Source organism: Alligator sinensis, unplaced genomic scaffold (assembly GCF_000455745.1).
Source record: "Alligator sinensis unplaced genomic scaffold, ASM45574v1 scaffold559_1, whole genome shotgun sequence".
Taxonomy (NCBI): Eukaryota; Metazoa; Chordata; order Crocodylia; family Alligatoridae; genus Alligator; species Alligator sinensis.
This window is the reverse complement of record NW_005842251.1, coordinates 81,258-103,714: the sequence shown is the minus strand read 5'-3', so window position 1 is coordinate 103,714 and position 22,457 is coordinate 81,258.

Here is a 22,457-nt window from a genome sequence, read left to right as displayed (position 1 = left end):
CTGTTGGAGCGTTTGCGGAGGGACAAGAACCGCTTTCCCTAGCAGTCATTTGTCTGTGATGTTGGCATACATGCTCTTCCTCAGAGAATCCTCTCTTTCACTGGGGCACAGATATTCCTGGTTCCCATGAAGCTGTGCACTGATCATAGTATCATAGAAAATGAGGGTTGGAAAGGAGCTTGGGAGGTCATGTCTAATCCAACCCCCTGCTCACAGCAGGACCAGCCCCAACTACATCATCCCAGCCAAGGCTTTGTCTACCCGGGTCTTAAAAACCTCCAAGAATGGAAACTCCACCACCTCTCTAGGTAACTTGTTCCAGTGTTTTACTACCCTCCAAGTGAGAAAAACTTTCCTAATATCCAACCCAAACTTCTGTTGCTGCAACTTGAGCCCATTGCTCCTTGTCCTGTCATCTGCCTCCACTGAGTACAGTCCAGCTCCATCCTCTTTGCAGCACCCCTGCAGGGAGGTGAAGGCTGCTAGTCAATCCCATCTCAAGCTCCTTTTCTCTAGACCAAAATGATGTCAATCCCAACCAACTCTACTGTGACTGAGATCAGAACCAGACTTTTTGATTAAAATCTTCTCTTCTCCCAGTGCAATGGACTAGTTGGACACTACCCTGATAGATTCCCCATCTGCTGGGTGAGACTGTCATGCCACCCCCCTGGTGTTTCTAAAAATCCCACAGAACATTTGGTATAATATGAGCTGCCCCAGTGCCCAGGTCACAATCCACTCTGTGTTAGACCTTACCTACACCAGTATTTCCCTAGCTCTGTCTACTGGAATACAAGATCCTTTTTCACATCCAAGCCACTGTGCAGCTTCAGCAAGCACCATTAAACAGCTGGCCCCTTACAAAGGAAACTGTCCTTTGCGGGGGCATTCTTCTCATTGGGGCTGTAGTGGTTGGTGAATGACCTGGGGGGAAGGGGTGTAAGCATCCAGACTTGGAGCCAAGACACCAGCAGTCACAGCCCTTGAGTGATGCCGTGTGTCCTGTTTACATCCTCACCAACCGCCCAATAATAGATGGAAGAGGAGACCCAGGGATATTCCTCTTCCCCATAAGCACAGGGCTGGGTGAGCTGTGCCAGATGCAGGGGCATGCCATGGGGATGCCTGGGCACAAGCCAGAAGAGCCTAAGGGGTAGGTCTGAGTGTACTACAGGAGTGTCAGCTAAAACTGCCTGGCCAAGGCAAAGTGATCCCAGAGCTCTCCATCAGGGCAGTGCAGCGTCACCCTGAATCATGCTTTAACAGGATGATCTGGCCCTCGGTAAAGTACTTAGGATGCTCCAGGGTCCTTCTTGCTGCATGGTGCTATGTGGCATATTTGTTGGAGATCCATGTCATTACAGGATTTTTGAAAACAGACACTGTTTTGCAGGATGGAGGGCATTGCCTTAACTGCTGGAGTTACACTTGGCATCTCTAGCTTGGCTTAGCCTATCTAAATGATTCTCAGGTAGAGCTAGGCATGAAGGATGAGCCCCGTCACACTGGTGCTAAAAGAACAATGCATCACCTGTCCTAACTGAGATAAACCAGATTATAACTTAGATACCCTGCTCTTCAGCACATATCTTCAGCACTGCTGACAGCGCTGCATCACGTTGGTGAGATAACGTCCCCCGCATCAACGTGTTTATGCCCTTGACCTCTCGGAGTGATAAATCCAATGCGCACCCCATCCGTGCAAGAGGAATATCTCTGAGTAGGAGAAGCTGCCGCTGCTATGATTTCCCTTTGCATGCATTCGGTAAAGCAGAGGGGAATGAAGCTGAAAGACAAGCGCAGCTAGCACAGGATTGGATATTGGATAAGCAAAAATTGCAAAAGCATCAATCATCTAGTACATGAAATACATCTCTTCTAAAACAAAAAAAGAAAGAAAGAAAGAAAAAAAGGAAGATGCTTTTCCCTGTGTTCCCAAAGAGCAATAAAAAAGTTGATGATAAGCAGTCAAAACTGTTGGGGATGAAGAACAAGGAATAATATAAGCAGGAAGGCTGTGTCAGTACTGCGCTCAAAATTGCTCAACCATGGGTGTGTCTACACGTGCATTAATCTGCTGTAAAGTTACTGTGCAGTAAAATAAGGTGCAGCACATTGAGCCTGGGAACATGTATACATGTGCACCCTGTTGGACGCAGATTTGTGCCCAACAGGAGCAGCCTGGTCCAAAAATGTTCTTGGTCTAAGGTTGTTCCTGCCCTGCTCTGCCCCCCTGCACCAGCCGGGGTGCACTCCAGGCTCACCCAGGTGTCAGCTCAGGGACTGGCAGCAGGCACAGGGGCCAGTCCCCCTCTGCATGGGACTGGGAGAGCTATGCCAACTGCAGGGGCAGCTGTTTCCCACCCTGTGCACATCAGGACTGGTCCACATATGCATGGGGCTGGAAGAGCTGTACCGGCTGCAGGGGCATGCCATGGGGATGGGAACAGAAGCCAGCTGCACGTGCAGCTGACACAGCTCCCCACACATGGGGGCTTAGCCAGGCACCAGTGGCCCCCTGCTGCCTGGGCAGACTGGGAGCAAAATTGCTTCTGGTCAGCATCGACACGTGCTCTACTGCTCATTACCTAATGTGCCATTTATCCAGCACAGGGGTGGGCAAAATGGTGGATCCAACCGGTGGTCAGACACCATTACCCAGCAGCCGCTGCCCATGTCACTGGGGCAGTTTCCAAGGAGACCCAAGGAGCAGCAGCACCATGATAGCACGGGGCTAGGGTTTCCGTGGAGGCTGGCCCCCACAGCACTGGCAGGGTGCATGGGTCGGCAGGGAGCAGATCACAGCTCTGCCCCAGATCCAGACCACACTGTTACTGCCACAAGTTCCCAGCCCCGGAGTAGCTCCCCACCCAGACACACGTCCTACCAGCACTGCTAGGGTTAGTCTCCATGGAAACCCTGGCCACACGCTGTCACGGTGCCGCTGCTCCTGGGATCTCGATGGAAACTTCCCCAGCAATGCAGGCAGACGCTGCTGGGAAATGGAGTCCACTGTGGGCCCAAACCAGCCCACAGACCAGACTTTGCCTGCCCCTGCTCTAGTACCTGTATTTGTTAGTCCTAGCAAACAACACATTTGACTAATTTAGTGCACAGTAAGTTCAGCACACACGTAATCAGTGATACTTTACTGCGCATTACATAAGTCTAATGCTCAGTAAAGTATCTCATGTAGACAGACCCTATTATGTCATAAACCTTAGCTTATAACCAGCTAATGGATGTTCACCTTCAGCTCAAATGACAAAGCCCCCTGGGGCAGAAGTAGGGCACTTTCAGGTGTAATATTCATGAGCTGTGGCAATCTGGTTATCCCTTGGGTAGAGGGAAAACTATACATTTTTCATCTGGCAGGTTGTTAGAATGCTTAATATAATGATTCTCTTACTATATGGCTCTTTCCATGTAAGGGTCTCAAAGGCCCCTATGGCCAATTAATTAAGCCACACAATATCCCTATAGTGGTAGTAGTTGTCCCTGATTTAAAGAAGGAAATACCAAGGCACAGGGAAGTTACACAGCTTGACACAGATTACATGAGCCAATACTACAACCCAGCTGTCGTGTCTTCTCTGGCACTAGGAAAGGCAGTTCCTCTTGGAGCAATCACACATGGCAGTATATCTAATATTGACTGGTGAAGTAATACCAAGTTTTGTCAAGTCACCCAAACCCAACAGACAAGAATGTTCAAGGTTTTAGGTGTCCAACAAGATACAACATAAAGGGACTTATCTTTCAGAAGTTGCTGAGTACCCATTTGAAACTGAAAATTGGGCTCCTATGTTGTGTGCCCAGATAATCATCCACAAGCCAGGGCATCCAGAATGACCAGGCACTTTTTAAAATATTGGCCATATGTATTTGCCAATGCAAAGCTGGTCCATGGTGCCTCATCTCTTCTTCAAGCTGCATTTCAGAGTGGTCCCTTGGGACTTTTCAGAAAAATGTTCCTACAATGCACGATGCTATTGTTGCATGCTAGAGTATAGGAATAGAGAAATAACTCCTGACCCAAGCTGGTGATCAAGTTTTGCCTTGAAGCACGCAGCTTGCTGGTTCTTGCAATTCACATCTTTGTTGGTGTCATTGGGAAGTTGCTCTTATCTACTCCTTTTCTTTCCTGGGCTACGAAGCTGCTTCTTTCAATACTATCCTTCAATAGTGAGTTTCTTTCTGAGGCTGAGTACAAAGGTGCCAGAGGTCCAGGTAGCTATTAGCCAAGTGCACTTGTCCTAATGAGACATCACTTACTCCACCATTTTGCTTTTCAGCCTTCTCAGGTGATGCTGCATTTTACTGTTCAAGAGTTCTGGGCACTGCATACACCGAGACCACCCTTATGAACTAAACGCTTAGCAGTTACTTCCCATCCCATGTTGCCGACCAGATTTTAAACTGTGATGGATGGATAATTGATTTCAATATTTTCCCAGTAGGCTTCACAGTAAATGAAACGGGGATTTCACACATTTTTTCCCATTCCCACTTGCTGCTTGCAGTCTGTCAACTGCTTCCCTGTAGTTATTTTTAAATATTAAAGCTGGGAGCAGGTTGGTTACCTCTGGCAGCTTGCCAGCCTCAGTGCGACTTTGAGTATTTGAAATTTTGCAAAGATCTCTGGGAGTTTAGTGCCACTTGCCATTGTGAGGTAGGAAACAATTACAGCCTCACATTTTAACCTTATGCAGATATTCATCTTTGGGTGTTAACATAATTTAGTGATATGTACCTGGATTCACATAGGCACTGGGTAGACTATTATTTTGTCTGCTGTTTGAATGGAATATCCTTCAAGATACTGGAGCATTAGTGCAAGCCCAGTAGCTCCATTTTAAGTTGAAAGGTGTACAAACAATAAAATACCTGAAGCTTCAAACCAAAAACAAAAAAAAAGAAAGAAATCTGCCTTTCCCGTAACCTAACTGGCAGCAAATCATGTACAAGCTGGTCAAGTGTTCAGTACATAAATTTTATAACTGCAAAATCTTTCACTGGAAATCGGCAGAGATTCCCATTTATTTCAATGACAGTTTTGAGAGAAATGACACGCAAGTGGCCTCCCTTTATAATAGAATTGAACTGTTTCACAATCTTTCATGTATTTATCCTCACAGCAAGTCCTGTTAGGTCCCCATTTAGCTGGTACAGATGCACAACAACAGAGTTTGGCAACCTTTTAGAACGGCGGGCCAGTGCTTGCAAGCTGGCCACTGTCTCAAGCCATCTATCCCTTCCAGGTGCCTCAGGACATCCTGCTCTGTGCCAAGAGCAGGTTTCCCATGCCCCTGTAAAGCAGCCATTGCTTACAGAGGAATGCTGAAAAGTGTGGCCAATGCCAAAATAGCAGCAAGAGGGAGCGGAGCTGCAGGGGAACACGAGAGACCAGCCCTCAGCACAGAGCGGAGAGGGCTAAAAATGCTTTTGATTGAAGACACCTTAGGAGGTTGGTATACCTGAAGCCAATTTCCCCCATGCCCTCCACTAGATAGACTGGATGAGACCTTTGCAGGCCAGATCTGGCCAAAGGGCCATAGGCTGCCAGTCTCTGTATTACATGATTACAAAGGTTAGTCACATAGGTAGCCTATGATAGGTCGCGGACCAGAAAGAAAACTACTCAAACATCCTTCGTCTTGAGATATGAAATGAAATCTCTCTGCCATATGGTTGGTTGTACCATACCCAGATAAGAGGTCCAAGACCTGTTTGGCCTTTAAATGCATTATAGCATATGTATTAAGTACCCATAGGGTGCATCTACATGAGATGCTACATCACCATAGCTCATCTCTATGGTGACATAGCATTGGCGGGCATGAACAGTGATGCCAACCGTGACATGGCTCATTGCTAATGCATAGTAGGGTCAGAAATGACCCATGCACAGCTGGGACTTAAAATGGTGGTTACTGTGCAGTCATTTAGTACAGTGCTTGCTCTGGCGAGACAGAGCATCTCATGTAGACGCATTGTATGGGTACTTAATACACATGCTTTAATGCACTTACGGGTCAAACAAGCCCTGGTGCTAATTAGTACTTGCTTTAGCAAGTACTGAATGATTGCACTGTAGCAACTGCACAGTCAGGCACATGTGTAGATGCACCCAGAATTAATACCACTTTGTCCATTACAATTAACACCTCTTTTACATGCAAAGAATTGCCAATATTACCATTTCTTCCATTGGAATTAGGGAGGGGGCGTTCATACCCTGACCCAGTAACGGAGGATGAGAAACATCAATGTGTTCCTGGCTTATGAGCAGTAAATTAAATACTTCCTTTTTTTCTGTTGAATTCTCACTGAAAGAAGGAAACATAAGTTTTGTAGGGAGCTATCAATTTTCTTACCTGTGAGGGGAATTTCTCAAGAGAGCACCGCATTTCTGTAACTGGTTACACCTAGAAAGAGTGAGCACAACAAATCTATGATAAAATGTGCTGGTCTCAGCCGTCATGTTGGACAACATATCGTGGACAGAACCAGGGACTTCCGCTGAGCTGTAACCAACTCGGATCCCCTGTGGTTGAGCACAGCGTGGGAAAGGGGAACGTGTTATCAACACATTTGTAAACAGGCAGGATCATGTAGTCCACAAAGCCTTGCTTCTGAAAAGCAGAGCTTGCAAAAAGCTCAGGATACACCTTTGGCAAACACAGCCCTGGTTGCTGCAGCTGTGGTCTGCTGTGCTCTTAGGAGAGCTTCCTACTTAAGGAGATAGGAAAGTGAAAACACCCAGCTCCGTCTAAAACAAATACCCATCTCCCAAAACAATAATCTACACTTGTATGAGGTGCTCATTGTTACTTATGAGTGCAACACCCCTCCCTCTCTCTTAACTACTTGTTTGTCACACTCTCCTTCCAAGACATGTTTTATAATAACTAGTTAACCTACCAATCATTAAGGGCACCTTGCATGCTAGCATCATTTAAGACTCTAGCATCATTTAAGACTTTTTATTCTGAATAAAATGTTGCTTTCAAAAACAAGACTTAGCTTTCTAAATCATGGAGGTGCTTTTGATCATTTTACCAGTGTTTTTGCACAACCTTTGTACAAGGGGGTCCTCGTCTGGCTGGGGCCTGCAGGCAATACTCTGAGAGACCTGGTTAATAATTATTATGCACTTAGGGCATGTATACATGTGCTCCAAGAGGTGGAGGGGGAGGTGCTTTAAGTGCCCAAAGCATCAGGTGTATCAGCATCTATTCATTGAAAAATGGTGGCAGAAGAGTTTTATCTCAAGCTCATCGAACAAGCTTTAGTTAAAGCACCCCTGCTGCCATTTTTCAGCGTGGGGACGCTGATACATGTGATGCTGCAGCCCACTGCAGCATGGTAATTACCATGCTCCAGAAGACTTGATTAATTGAGTCTGCTCCAACACACTGTAATTACTGCACATTGGAGCAGCCTCAATGCACGTGTATAGGCGCCCTTACATTAGAACCAGGGCGACTGAGGTTGGATGCTAAAAAGAACTTTGTAACTATGGGACTGGTGAAGTACTGGGACAGATTACCTAGAAGGTTATATGAATCTCCATCCCGGAAGTTTTTAAGCTCAGGTTAGACAAATATTTGCCAAGGATGATTTAGACGGGGATGATTCTGCCTCGAGCAAGAGGTTAGACTAGATGACCTCCTGAGATCCTTTCCAGCCCTGCGATTCTATGATTACAATTAACACTAAATGTGAAGCCATTACAACATGTTCTTATCCATCTCTATCTTAAAAACAGTTAGGCTGTTTGCCCAAAGTGCTCTTGTTAGTAGGCTGTTCTGATAGTTAAAATCACAGCTTTGATAGTTAAAAACCATCTAATTTCCAGCCTAAATTTATTCATGGCCAGTTTATATGCATTTGTTCTGATGCCAACATTTTTAGCTTAAGTAGCTCTTCTTTTCCCTTGATGCATTTAGAGTGCAATCATATTCTCCACTCAGCTTTCGTTTTGCTCAGCTGGATGCGCGATGCTTGCTTACTCTCCACTTGTAAAACAGGCTCCATATTCCCTCTGATCGTCCTAGTAGCCCTCTTTTACACCATCTCCACTTTGAATTCATCTTGCTTTTCAAGTAGGTGACCAGAATAATCCAAATGAACTCTCACCAGGGCCTTGTTTCATGGCATCGACACTTCCTGCTGGAGGCCTATAGTCATCCTAGGATCAATCAGTTCACCCAAGTCTTTTCTTCTTCAGTCATTTCTAGCTCAGGGACCCCAGTTTATTGCCAAAATTCTTGCAATTAGTCCCTAATACTGTGGGGTCTATGGGGCCAGGCCAACTCTCAGGATCTCAATATTGCGCTGTTAGATGGGAGGGTGACACAATTGCACATATGTAAACACACAAATCAATTAGGCGCATACACACGCGCACACACACTACCAACTCAGGCACATACACATCTAAACCAGCCTAGGCACATACATACCTATCACCAATTCAAGTACATACACACTACATACACCAAAAATTAGACAACAATCAGTTGTCAATACCCACACACTCAGTACACATACACGGATCACTAATTCATATGTCACACACACGATGAAGTTATATATTCACCAGTTCACTCACATACCACCCACCTACACATACACACAGGTGCGTTCCTAACTTGGATGGTACAGTGTGTGTATGTGTATGCTTGGGGTACTTGGGATACCTGGGGGGGAAGGTTAAGGTGAGAGAGAGAAAGTGTAGGGAGTGAAAGTTGCTGGGACCAGGATTAGAACAGTAGACTAGAGAGAAGCTGGACTGAGGAACTGAGGCTTGGGGTTACATAAGGTCAAGTGACCCTGGGGTTACTCAAGGTCACTGGTACTGGGGTGGAAGCAAGGAAAATAGCCCGGTGGCAAGGAAGAAACAGCCAGGAAAGAGAGAGGCAGAAGGCTGGTAGATTGGGGCTGGGAAACTGAGGCTGAAAGCTGGGAGATCAGAGGGCAGATAAGTGGTGACAAGGAGGAAACAGTCAGGAAACAGAAAAAAACCCAACTCGGGGTTTCACAATAACAGATTTATTAAACAGACAACACACCACACAGCCCCATGAAGTTATTGGTTCACACACACACACACACACACACACACACACACACACACAAGCACTCACAATGGTAGCAGAAGAAAGAGACTCAGTGGAAGGGTTGGAGTCCAGGTGGGGAAGAGAAAGAGTCCAAATCCTTTGCTTGGGGAAGGAAGGTGGGCGATAGCTACCTATTCTGGGCTGTGAGTTGATCTTTGATGGCTAGTCAAGGTCTTCTCCAGCAAGGTGTTGTCCAGAGGGGGGTCGCCAGCAGGGACTCTGGGTGGATAGATGGTGTGGCATGGTGCTGGACCACATGGAGAGGACATCCCACTGGGTCTGTCCTCAGTACCCCTTTTTATGGGGCAGACTACCTATGACCCTAGTGGCAGGGGCATGCCCAGGCAAGAGTCAGCCCCTGGTGTACTGAGTATGTGTACTCCTAGGTAAGAAAATGCAGTTTCAGGTGTCTGTGATGGTGGGCTGACTGATTTCTGCAGCTGTCTTTGTCTTCCAAATCTTAAGCCAGGGAGGGTCAATGCAAGGTGTGATGGTTGGGTCGCTGAGTTGATGGTTCAGTCATTCAGAGGGAGCTACTTTTAGACCTACTGCCATTGTCTCTCAAGCACCCTCATTCATCCCCATTCATTCAGGAACCAATTTGCATAGGAGGGGTAGGTATGAGTCACACAGTTACAACAGAGTTACAGTAGGGTATGCCCGGGCAGGGGACACAAGATGGTGACTTGACAAACAAAATAGAAACTTGACATGACTTATGCTAACTTACATATGTAGGCCTAAATCATATAGTATCAGTAAAACCATAATATAGAATAGTAAAAATCAATATAAACATAATAATTATACAATATGAACCAGAGGATATCCATAAGAAGGCACTTATTTGAAAAGGAGAAAAAAAGTAATAAAACAAAAACAACTTGCTACCAAAATAAAATGCTGAAGTTTATCCTATGTCTTAGCTCACTAATACTTATCTATAGGGAATAGAGAAGGATTGGAACAGTCAGAAATGGTTAGGGGAAGGGGAGGGAATGTATTTAAAAATAAATAAATAAATAAAAGAACAACTGGGAGGGTTGCTACAATACAGATTCACAGAAGTTTAGGGCTGGAAGGGGCCTCGTGAAATCATTGGGTCCAGCCCCCCTGCTCTGGGCAGGAAAGACTGTGGGGGTCAAAAAACCCTAGCAAGGTGTGGGTCCAGGCTCTTTTTGAAGATCTCCAGGTAGGTGCCTGCACCACCCCCGCTGGGAGTCTATTCCAGAGTCTGGTCACATGGAGTTTTTCCTCATATCTAGTCTGAAACCTTCTCCTAGGGGGTTATCACCATTGCTCCTGGTATTGCCCTGGGGTGCTTTGGTGAATAGTTGTTCACCTCGCCCCTGATGCTCTCCCCTGATATATTTGTAAGCTGCCACCAAATCCGCCAAAGCTGAACAATCCCATACCTGTCAGCCTTTCCTCGCATGCCTTTTTCTTCAGCCCTCTAATCATACTAGTGTATGAACTCGTCTTGTATACTATTAAACATCAATTCTTTTCTAGTTCTCAGTCCTCTCTGGCATCCAAATCCTCTTGTATTAAGTTCCAGCCCCCTTCAATATGGATAATACCTCCCAACTTTGTGCCACCAGAAAAAATCATTAAAACATAGCATCTTTTTTGTAGCTAGGACAACAACGGATATATTCATTAGAACTCATTGCAATGCTGATCCTTGAAAATGTTCTAATTGGTCCCTCATGAACCAATATGTTACCTCTCACCATTAGCCACTTCCTTACCCACCTTCCAATGCTTGTGCTAGTCACCATGATTTCTGGATTCACTAAGCATCTCCATATAATGTTGTATCAAATGCTTTACTGAAGTCCAGATGACTTATATAGACCCCAAATACCTCACCTAAAAGAACAGGTACCAGCATAGTTTGACACAAGCCACCTTCGGTGTATTGTATCCCAATCTTCCCATGCCTCCATGTCTTTAATTAGTCTTTCCTTCAAAATTCACTATAAAATTTTCTACACAAGTGTCTACTAATGAGTATTTGATTTTCCTAAACTGCTTGAGCTAAAAATGAACAGGAATCCAACAGCGGGACTATACTCTGGAAATTAGATTTTGCCATTCTGCTCATCTTGTAAGGCATTAAACCCTATTAGGGGTGTGTGAAGTGGGCTGTATTCGATTTGGATTTGGCCTGAATCAGGGACAGTGATTTGATGTGTTGATTTGGATCACTGTCCCTGATTCGATTCAGCTGAATCTGAAGATTCAATGCTGATTTGGGGAATCAGTGATTCGGACATAGACACAGCTTTAAAAGTTTTTTCTACATATCATGAGGTACCAGCATGGCTCATGATTGCTATGATGCTGGGGTGCATGGAGTGTCCCACAGGAGTCGGGGGCCCACATGCTCAATGGTGAACCTGGAGTGGACCAGAAGTAGTTCCAGTCCACTTCTGGGTCCGCCGGGGAGTGTGCTGGTGCCCCACCTCCCTCCAGCACCTCCCCAGCTCGGTGATCAACCAAAGAGGGACCCCAGGTGCACCCCCAAACCCAGGAGGCACCATCTCCCAAGCCAAGGGGCCCCAAGGGATTCCCCAGCGCCCTCTCTGGTGGACCAAGACATGGACCAGAAGTGCTTCTGATCCACTTCTGGGTCCACTGCTGAGCATGCTGGGGAGCCCTCCACGCTCCTGTGGGATGCTCCATGCACCCCAGTATCACAGCACTCATGAGCCCCTGCTGCCTAGAGGTATGTAGAAAAAAACATTTAAAGCTGTGTCTATGTCCGAATCTCCGAATCTTCCTGAATCTCTCAGCCAAATCGAATCTGGGGCAGAAGCTTTGCACAGCCCTGCTGCTTATGACTGACTTTAAAACCAAACAGTTAAAGACCTGTGGATAAGCACAGACCAGAAGACTGGGATTTTGGGGAACGTAGGCACCAAAATCTTAGTGACTTTCAGTACAACAGGGACCCTTTCATCACTTAATGCCTGCTTCATCTTCCATGCAGAGAATGGAAGGATTCTTTTGACTTCAGTGGCAGGTGATTAGACCTTTTTTATTTCCTTAGAAAATCCCAGTTGTAAATACCTTGTTCGCTTTGTTTCTGTTCCTCAAGTATGTCTGATGCTTGCCCACCAAACTGATACCCGAATGAGAAAGGCAGGTAACCTGTCACAAATTTCAAGCAATCAGCCTGTAATATGGACAGCAGTAAGGCCTGTTATTACTGTGATCGCCAAATGTCAATAGAGTCAGCTTCTCATCATTTACCCATAAGCATTGCCTGTCACGGTTTTAACATTTTTCCACATTCTCCTTTTCCGTTCAATATCTAACAACAAATAATTATGAGAGTCCTCTTTTGACTGTCAAAATAACAAAAATCCTGAGATGGTGTACACTGAAATGGAGAACTTTAAAGAGGCTGCAGATTCATTTTTATAGAGAAGCTTCCCTAAGCACAATCTTCACTTGGGAGCGGGAACCTCGTTACTTAGAGGTGTTGCATTGGTGTTTGTATTTGTTGATGCTGTTTGTGGGCTTTTTGTTTAATGCCTTTGGGAACCAAAGTGGCATACCGTATATTTTTAAAAAAATGCAATACAAATACAATTTAACACCTTTCCTCAGCATCTGCATTTGTTATTTCACACTCGCAGGAGGGAATACACTGCAAAAACACATATGGTTTTTGGGTTTTTTTTAATAACAAGGTTGAGGTGCTGAGCTAAAAGCAAGAATGGCGTCCCTCACTGTCAGAATTATTCACTCCAAAGAACGCTTCGTTAAACAAAATGCAGGACTAAAAACTGAATTCAAAGAAACAATGATGGCCATTGATGGTCACATCTCATGTGCCATTATCCTTTCCATATTCCATTCCATGCTGCTATTCCATGAAAACGGCTGTTGTCATGCAGTTCAATAATTCTCCCCGGGGTCCAGTTTTACAACGTCTCCGGGCCTGAAGAGAGACCTACAGAGCGATGAGAAGGACCTGCTAGAATTGGCACTGCCAGGCTGGGTCTGTATCAGAGTCTCAACCTCTGTGAATCAGGCAGTAAAAGGGACCACTAATAGAGCTGCACCATAGACTACCCAATAAAATGAAATATCATGGCAATACCATGGGAAATTCAGATTTTGCATTATTTCGATGTTCCCTGGCACAGGATGTAAAGGCCAGTTCATCAGTGATTGGCTCCTGAGCTAGGAAAACCAATCATTCCCTTTTAAAAATATAGGCTGCCATCCTAGTACAACATTTGGGGGTCTTTATTCTTGTTACCATGGCACCCAGATGCACACTTCTGCAAGTATTCCCCTCTTAGCCCTGGAGCAAGGAATAGCTTACTTGTTTAGCTGTTGGAGGGAACTTATCTGCTAAAAAGCAGACTACTTAGTCCAGCTGAGAGCTGTGCTGTGCAAACATGAGCTGTCATTCCATACCATCACTTTTTGTGGGTATTCTCAAAGTCCCTGTGTAGACACACAAAGCACAAGCAGCCTGGGAGACAGGAAGGACAATAGAGGAGCCCATGCAGATAGAAAAAGGAAAAGAAATCATTCTGGTTTATGTACATGATATTGCTTTAGACTTCCCTGGTACATTTTCTAATCTACCCCAGGACCTGCTTCCTTCAGGGTGTTTCATATCTTGAAAGTACCTATGCTATTGAAATAGTCTATGGGTATTTTCTTCGTGGTCTTGTCATTTGGAAGAAAGAAGAAATATTAGATGCTGCATTTCGTGTATGTTTGGGACCCCCCTCTGATTAGCTAAGACAGTGGTTCTCAATCAGGGTGTCATGAGATCTTAGAAGTTCAATAAACTGTTTTAACCTAAATCAGTTCAGTCTGATGCTACATCCATCCAGGTTTGTCTTGAACCAGTTTTGGTCATTTTGAAAGTGTTTTATGTACACTGAATTTCTGTTGCGTTACAAGTATGAACTGATTTCTGATCACTTATACTGGTTTATGTGTAACTTCTGTCCCTAGCCTTACAGGGTACCACACAAGATAAACCTAGAGATTTCCAACAGGAATCCTTCTTAGTGTCAAAGATATTCTGACCTGTTGTGGAATTTGAGTTGTTTTCAACAAAAAAATTGCTCTATTATTTTTCTGTAGTCAAAAAAAAAAAAAAAAGAGTGAAAGCCAAGACCTGGCATTTTCTGAGTAGTGCCTAGAATCTAAAACCAGTCAGAGACACACTGGGCTCCAGATTGTGTGGCAGGCTGAGATATTCTCCCTCCCCAGAATTTGGCACCCCTAATAACCAGACTGGCTCATCTGTGGTCTCCAACCTCCTATGCCTCGTATCTCTTGCCTGCCATGACTTGCTGCCAAATACAAAGGGGAGGCTGCCTACAAAAGCTGGGGTGGCCTACTCCTAGGTGTCTTTACCTCTGTTCCTCACCCCATAGGTGTACTCCCTCTTTAAAAGGACCTTAGGGGCTACAATTGTGGCCTCCATCTAGCCCCCTTAGTTATACCTATGCCTTGCAGATGATTTGGACATAGAGGTCTGCTTTGAAGGGACCACTGAGAGTCAACACGGGGCCCCTTGTGCCCCAAAACCTTTATCTGGGCTTCCACCTGCCAGGCTTCAGCCCTCTTTATCTGGCTAAGAGCCTTCAGCCCAGGTCCACCATCTTGGTTGCAACCCCAATATTAGCAAGTGCCTCTCAGACACCCTGCCTATGGCCTCTCCACCCCTGCAGCCACAATCCAGTCCTCCAGTCAAAAATAAACACAAGCAAACTGCTTTGCAACTACAAGTTGCTCCACTTTGACTTCTTCCCTCACCACATGCCCTAAGCTCCCTTTGGATTTCTCCTTGCAGCCCTAAAGGACCACTTAGGTGTTGGCCAGTCCATCTCCTGCAGCCCTCTCCTCCTGCAGGGTCAGACTCTCTGGCTAGCTCTCAGGCCCTGGTTTTATGTGCCCTGGTTTTATGAGCTCCACCCCTTCCTGTCAGCTGGCTCTTCAGACACACACAGGGATTTCAGCGTTGCTTGATAATCATCCTGCCCACCCCTATCTACTGCAGTGTAGCTTAGCTGCTTCCACTTGATCTAACAAGATTAAGCTGTGTGCCGGCCGGGAGCGCCCCGGGCCCTTTTTTGCGCTGCACGCGGGCTGTGGCCAGCAGCCTGGGCACGCGGGGGCGGAGAGGGGAGGCTTTCGCTCTGGAATTAGGCACGGACGCGTATCGGTAGTTTAAAAGCTTGTTTATATACACCAAGATGGCAGTGGTGTAGGCTGGAAAGCTTGCTTCAGTTGCAGTTATAGAGAAGAAAAAGGAAAGAGGCGGACAAGAGTTCTAGACTCATGAACTCTAGCCCAATCCGGCTGAAGGCTCTGAACACGCGAGCCCATCGCGTCAGCCGAAGAAAGTACTCATTAGGGAGAGCTCTGAACCAACTCACACGAAGTTTGCTAGGCTCCGTGGGTCCGGTTCTTTTGCGCGCGGGTGGGGTACGTCTAGGAATTCTATCGGCGATGGGGAGAGGCTAGAGATTGATCAGATCTCCGTAGCCTGCTTCAAATGCACTGGGTCCGTGAGGATCCACAGCGCTTAGAGATCTTCACACAGCGTGAAGTCTCCTCCTCCCTTGTTCGTGGAGTCCTCCAACTTGGGCGGAAACCACTCAAGCCTCTTATACGCAACAAACGCCAATCTCTAGCCGCCATGTGTGAATAATTTAGAACTGGCCAATAATGGGACCCAAATCTACATACAAATGGCGGGAACTCTTTGCAGCGAGCATTTCTGTGCTGCAACAAAGAAATGCACCCTGCAAAGAAAGCTTCAAATCGGCAGGAAATTCTCCCTTGCACCAGGGTTCTCCTTTGCAGCAGAAAACTCCACCGTGCAAGGAAGCTTGCAATTTAGCGGGGACAATTTAGCAGTGCCGAAGCGCACACAAACAAAAATCACACCCTTTGGGTTGTGACAAGCTGTTCTTGCCCTGCACCCTCCCAAGGTCCTTAACAGACCCCAGCCTCAAGGTTGGGGCTGACTGCTGTAGCTGATGATCCCTGTGGGCTACAAAAATCCTGCTCCCCCTCTGATTGCAGTTAGCAAGGTCAGGGTTCCCTGTTGCAGATGGACTCTCAACTGGAGGATCATTCACGGGTTTCGGGAAGAATCAAAAGCATCCCCTCTTTTTTTAGGGAATGGCAGATAGAGGGACCTTTTCTGCTATAACACAGGGTCATGGTATAGAAACCAGAGAAGGAAGAGAAATCTGCTAGGCTGGGATATATAGCTCCAGTGCCAGCCAAGGGACCTGCCTTCTAAAAGTGTAAACAGACAGATAAGCACACAGTTTGTTGTCATCCAAGGAGTGACTTGTTCTGGAGGTAGTTGAAATACCAAGAGGCAGGCCACTTAGTCCATGTGAGGGCATGAGCTGAACATGCAGAACAGAGAGTGATTATCAACCACACCTGCTGTGCTTGCTTCACTGAAAACTTGTGCAATACTGACGGGTGAGAGGTTTACAGATGTATGAACAATCCACGGTTATTCCAGGTTTAGATATGGATTGAGAGGTGGTGGAATAAATTGTGGCATTGAATACAGACATTGTAATTGTCTGGGTGGGGAGTGGAACACGGGGTTTTAAGCGCTACATATGCAAAACCTCTATCAATTCCCCAAGACCTGTGTCATGGGGAGATGAATGCTCCCTTTTTCTCCCATTTCCCTGTTTCTATTGATATGTTAAGCTTTATTCAGGGAAGGCATTGTCTCTCGTTAGAATCTAGCACAATCATATGTGAGGTTCCTGTATAAATAATACAATTGTCATTGTTCTGTGTGCTTTTGCATACGCATTGTAAACGTGAATCGTATATAAACTGCTTATTCCCATCATCGAAACATTCATGCTTTCTGACCTCTCTTACCCCAACCATAGGAGCAACTTACCCTTCATATTTCAGCCTGTGGAATAGATAAATGGTGTCTTTTATGAACTAGGCTGAGGCTACCCAATCCAAAATTAAATGAAAACTGTGGTTTAGCTCCATCAATTTCAGCCTGTAACATTGCCTGATCTTATTGTGCTCAAAATATATCATTCAGATCAATCTCTTGCTCGGGTTATTGTACAACCCTTTACTCTATCAGTGTCAGTTTTAAGTCTTTCCTGCTCCCAGAGTTAATAGATTTCTTTTAGCTTCTCTGAACTTCAGTTTAGAGAAATGATGCTTTTGGTCAAAGGACAAGAGGATTGAGGTTATATTTACATGCCAGAGTTGAGGACAAAAGGAAAAGAAGTTATTTGCCCAAAGATATCTATGTGGCTAGTAGTGTTCGAATGCGATCCTACATCCTTTGCAGGCATTGTCCCTGGTGGGAGGGGTTTATATGGGGTTTGCTGAATTACTGAGGCAGAGAGATGTTGTCACCTGAAGATTAAAGGAGGTAGGTGTGACTCCCTAGATGAAGATGTTTTAGGGTATGGACTGAGCAAGCCATCTTTCAAGGAAAAAAAATGGTGACTTATGGACTCTACACATGAGATAGAGTTTGTTGGGGAACAGATTGGGAAAGCACCTGCTTCCAGGGCTGGACACAGGCACGGGCGAATCGGGCGGCCACCCACACAGGGCCCAGATGGAAAGAGGGCCCAAAAACGATGTTTGTCTGATTATCATTATTATTATCATTATCTCTGGCAAAGGGGAGCCCAATACTAATTACCACCAGGAGTCTAGGTACGGTGCTTCCTGCTTCAGAAGTCCCTGAGAGTATTAATCTGTTCTGTCTGCAGTGGATTAACGAATGTAAGGTTTCTTGTATTGGCAGACGATTGAATCAGCCTGGCCTCAGGATGGCCCCATTCCCAGCATCATTTTATTTGCTTTAGCCAAGTGGTGTAGGCTCAAAGAATGCAAAATGACATGTTTTCCCCACCTGAATAATGCACAGAAGTTGGTAAAGTAATTAAAATTGCATCTTGCAATAGTGGAAGAGACATGAGAGGAACCAGCTGAATATTGGATTACGAGACCAAGGGGCCACGGTGTCCTTCCCTGTTAGATAAAAACCATCATAAGATAATGGTGCCTTCAAAGCAGTAAGATAATAAGACAAGGAAAGATGATTAAAAACTGAGATGTCAGCTCTGAAAACACTCCTGGTTTCAGGGGCAAGAACACATTGCATTTGCATTGCCAGACATCAGCTTACCGAGTCAAAACAGGAGCAGAGCCTGAGTCTTTCATAACCTTCATTCTTCATTCAGGCCTTTCTGGACAGCAGACCTCAAGGCAATACTCCTTTGAAAAAAATATAACTCATGCCAGAAAGACCCAGGGAAACTGCAAAGAGGACCTGACCCAAAGCCTGGTGACATCTGCATACCCCGTTGCTTGCATGTATATGTGAAAACTTTGTTTAAACTTTTTCCATGATTTCACAGCTTTACCTGAGTGTTTTAGCTCCTTGGGGGTTTTCAGATACTCCATCTCTTCAGCAGTTTCTTATCTTCCCCTTCATTTTCTTTGCACCCCACTCTTTGTACCATGTCATGATGAGCACTGTTAAGAAGGACACCTTCTTAATAAAAGCAAATATTGGTTATTATTTTTTTTAAAAGATTCTAGAAATGTTTTGCAAACAACTCTTTACAACAGCTACAGCTCATGTCCATCTCTCCCAGCAATCCCAGCTAATTCTTAGTAACAAAGCAAACAGCTCTAGGATTTGGTACAGAAGTTCAGTAGACTGGTCTAACTTAAATCGATTAAGTATGATACCACATTGATCCAGGTCTATTTTGGACTGGGTTCTGCCATCTTTAAAACAGTCTATGTGTCCTCCTATTACTGCCAGTAAAATTCAAATTCCTCCTAGAGGATGAAAACCCAGTAGATCATACACTGTCCTTTGCAATGAACTCTCTAGCACTGCACACACAGGAATCAATAGCAGTAGGAGGGAAGCCAATAAGAAAAGTTGTTTTTCTGCCTTGCTGAGTACCAGCATACAAGGCCTATCATTGGGAACAGCTAGACCACAGTCTTTATCAGAAAGTAACTGGGGATTTCGCCCTGCTAAAAAAGAATCAAGACACAGGAAGGAAGGTCAAGTGAGATGGATGGAGTTGTTCTCATGATCAGTTTTGCTGAACAAGCAATTGATCTCCTGGCCTTCAAAGAAGGTCACAGCAGAGGTCAGGGAGCCAGGGTTTCAAAGCAAGCACTGTCCACTCACAAGAAAAATAGCTATTCTGTCAAGTTTGTACTGGCCTGGCTGTAAGCACATTACAAACCCTGCATTATGAATCGATCCTACTGTCCTGAAAGCCTAGATTGCTTCCTCTTAGTCACATGCCAAGACTGGAGATACCTTCCACAAATTGTGCATGGCATGTAAGTTGACCATTTGGATGTTATAGAGAGTCACAGCAATTTTCCCAAACTTGTGTGAAAAAGAAGGTGAAATGGGAAAAGGTGGGCCACCAGCCTTCTGTGCTTGAAGGAAGGCTGTCCAGAAGCTAAAACTGTTGATGGAAAGTGGTATTGCCAGACACAGCTGGCAATTTGATAACTTACCATTTCACCTCTAACCAATAAAGCGCGGGTCCCAAATGAAATTACATCTGATGGCTGTACAGTGGCCTGCTTCAATCCAGGATGTAATGGGCCATGAAAAAAAACACCAAACATCACCCTTCCACCACCAATCTCTACTTTAATAGACTGAGATATACAGGAGGTCAAAGCAGATGATCTAACGGTCTCTTATGGCCTTAAACCTATTAACCTATGGATTAGGTGCAGAAGTAGTAGGCTATCTTCTAGTGAATCCACCAGTGGAGAAAGAAGTGACACACACTCCAGCAAAACGTTATACTCACAATAAGTTCATCCTTCATGAGCGAAGATGACTGCATCCAGCAGCGGGGTGGGGGGGAGAAGAGAGAAAAGAAACGGGAAAGAAAAAGAGAGGGAGAAAAGAGAAAAGGAGAAAGAAAGAAGAGGGGGGGGATTTTTTTCCATCTCTCCCTGTGTCATGTAAAAAAAAATAGATTAGTAAGATATTTAAGACATGGACAATTTCTGTTTATGTTTTCAGGGAGAAATGTCAAATTACCCTTGAGTACTATAAAACCAATAACATTTACAATGTTAAACAGACAACGTCAACTTTAAGTTTGGAAACCGAATTTGAGCTTTACCCAAAAGAAGTTTTATACAACAGTAACGACACTTCACAACTTGAAAACCAGTCCAAAGAAAACATAAAAAAATAAATCCACATCATCTTGGATCATTTGAAATCCAAACATGACAGCATTACAATCATAAAAGTGAAACGCATTATCATCCGAAAAGAAGCTGATTTCATTGACTTTCATGAACTCATCAAAGAGAAATGTAACCAGTTTAAAACAAGGGCATAAGCCTTTAGAAATAAAATAGAATTTTACATTTACTTTTAATGCTGTAAGACCTTCTTTCTGATAAAAGAAATGTCACAACACCAAATCTTCAAGTTGATTGTGACTTTGGCAAGGATACACAAAGTTTGCTACAGAGCTGGCAGCCGAGCATCAATGTTTTCCGCAGTCATCTGATCACTACGTAATTCTTCCCCAACTTTTGACTCTACTGAGCATTTCAGTATCTTCCTCACTCTCTTCTTCTAGCTCAGGAAGCTCTGGGGTAAACCTTCCATCTTTCATCAGATATTATGTGTAAATATGTATAAAAGCTTCAGACAAGTGGTATCACCTTGGGATGTCGTTTTTCCCCATAAAATACCTTAAAGAATAGGGGGGGAAACACTAATGATAGGCACATTTAAAGTGTTTCAGAAAGTATCCATCTATCTAGATGTGCTTCTGTAAGGATGAGGTGGAGGAGAAACTTTTCTACACCTTCCTCAACAGCCATTGGCTGCCGCCATCTTTGCCGTTATCAGTATCCTGTTTTGTAAGCTGAATTTAGACTTCTAATCTGTGCGTAATGCTTCTGTCAGACACCGGATGACAAGGACCAGATTCAACTTCAGACCTTTTACACCACTTCTCAAATTTAGCTCAAGTCTCCACCCAGAAACCTGGAAAATAACTGTGGAGTGCATGTACCAGCGTGAACAAACTTCCCTGCTCACAAGCAAACGTTAAATGAAAACAGGGCTTATTACAAAGGAAAATGGAAGCAAGCAAACACCTTAAGGAGAAGCATAACCATTAACCCTTAACTGTAACTCAAACCAGATCATAGCCACAGTTGGGTGCATCTACACATGCGCTTTAATGTGCATTAGCCTATTTTAATGCCCATTAAAACATCACAAAAAAGTGCACTTTTGCTAGTATGAATTAAAATAGACTAATGCACCTTTGTGTAGTACCTCACAATGGAAGTACTGAATTTAATGTTCATTAGGAAAAGCTCAGTAATGAACACGTAGATGTGTCCATTAGTCGGCAGCAAAACAGCCCAGGGAGCTACCACCTAGCCCAGTCAGTTGGAAAGAGAGTCTTACCCAGGGCTGCTGTCTGGGGGCTCTACCAGCTGCATCAGCTAAGCAGCACGTGCTGTATAGGGAGGCTTACCCCAGAGGTCCTGTTGCTTCCCACTGCCAGGGGTTTCCCATCTGCTCCAGCGGCACTACCACATATACCAGCCAAAATAGCATGTGCTGAGTAGGGAGGCCATTGCATATGGGCCATGATATCAGCCTTCCCCCTCTCCCAACCCTGAACAGATTCCACACCTACTGTCAAAGAATCGTAACATGGAGACTGGGGGGGGCTAAGACACTAGATACAACCCAAGTTGTAAGGAAATCCATCTTCACAGGACCCCATACTCCCTTATACTCTCTCCAACTCATGTTAAGCTGCTTAGACTTCATCTCACTTGGGAAGACTTTATGTTGCTCATATCACTCCTATTATCACTCCCAGGTGAATTTGGCCCCCTGAAACCAAACTCAAGCCAGAATTAATCCATAGTGATTATTATTCCCTCTATCCTAGGCTCTTCTCTAATTTGTACTCTGGAGAAAAAGAGGAATGAATGCTGGGAAAGGATCACTGTAGCTCTGCAGTTGAAACTTGTTATTGAATAATAACTTGGGCTGGGGCATGTGGTTATTGCACGCAGCCGTGACTAAGCTTTCCTTTTTCCCAGTCCAACTAGATTTCCCTGTAAGAAGTCCTAGGGTGAGAGATTAGCCAATGACTTTTTACTGTGGAAATGTAAGCAGCTTACTGCTCTCCCATACTTTCCTAATTAATTAATGATTTCTCCACTTAGCTTTTCTCTAATTCTCACTCTTACCTGCCAGAACCAAGTGGGAGTCTG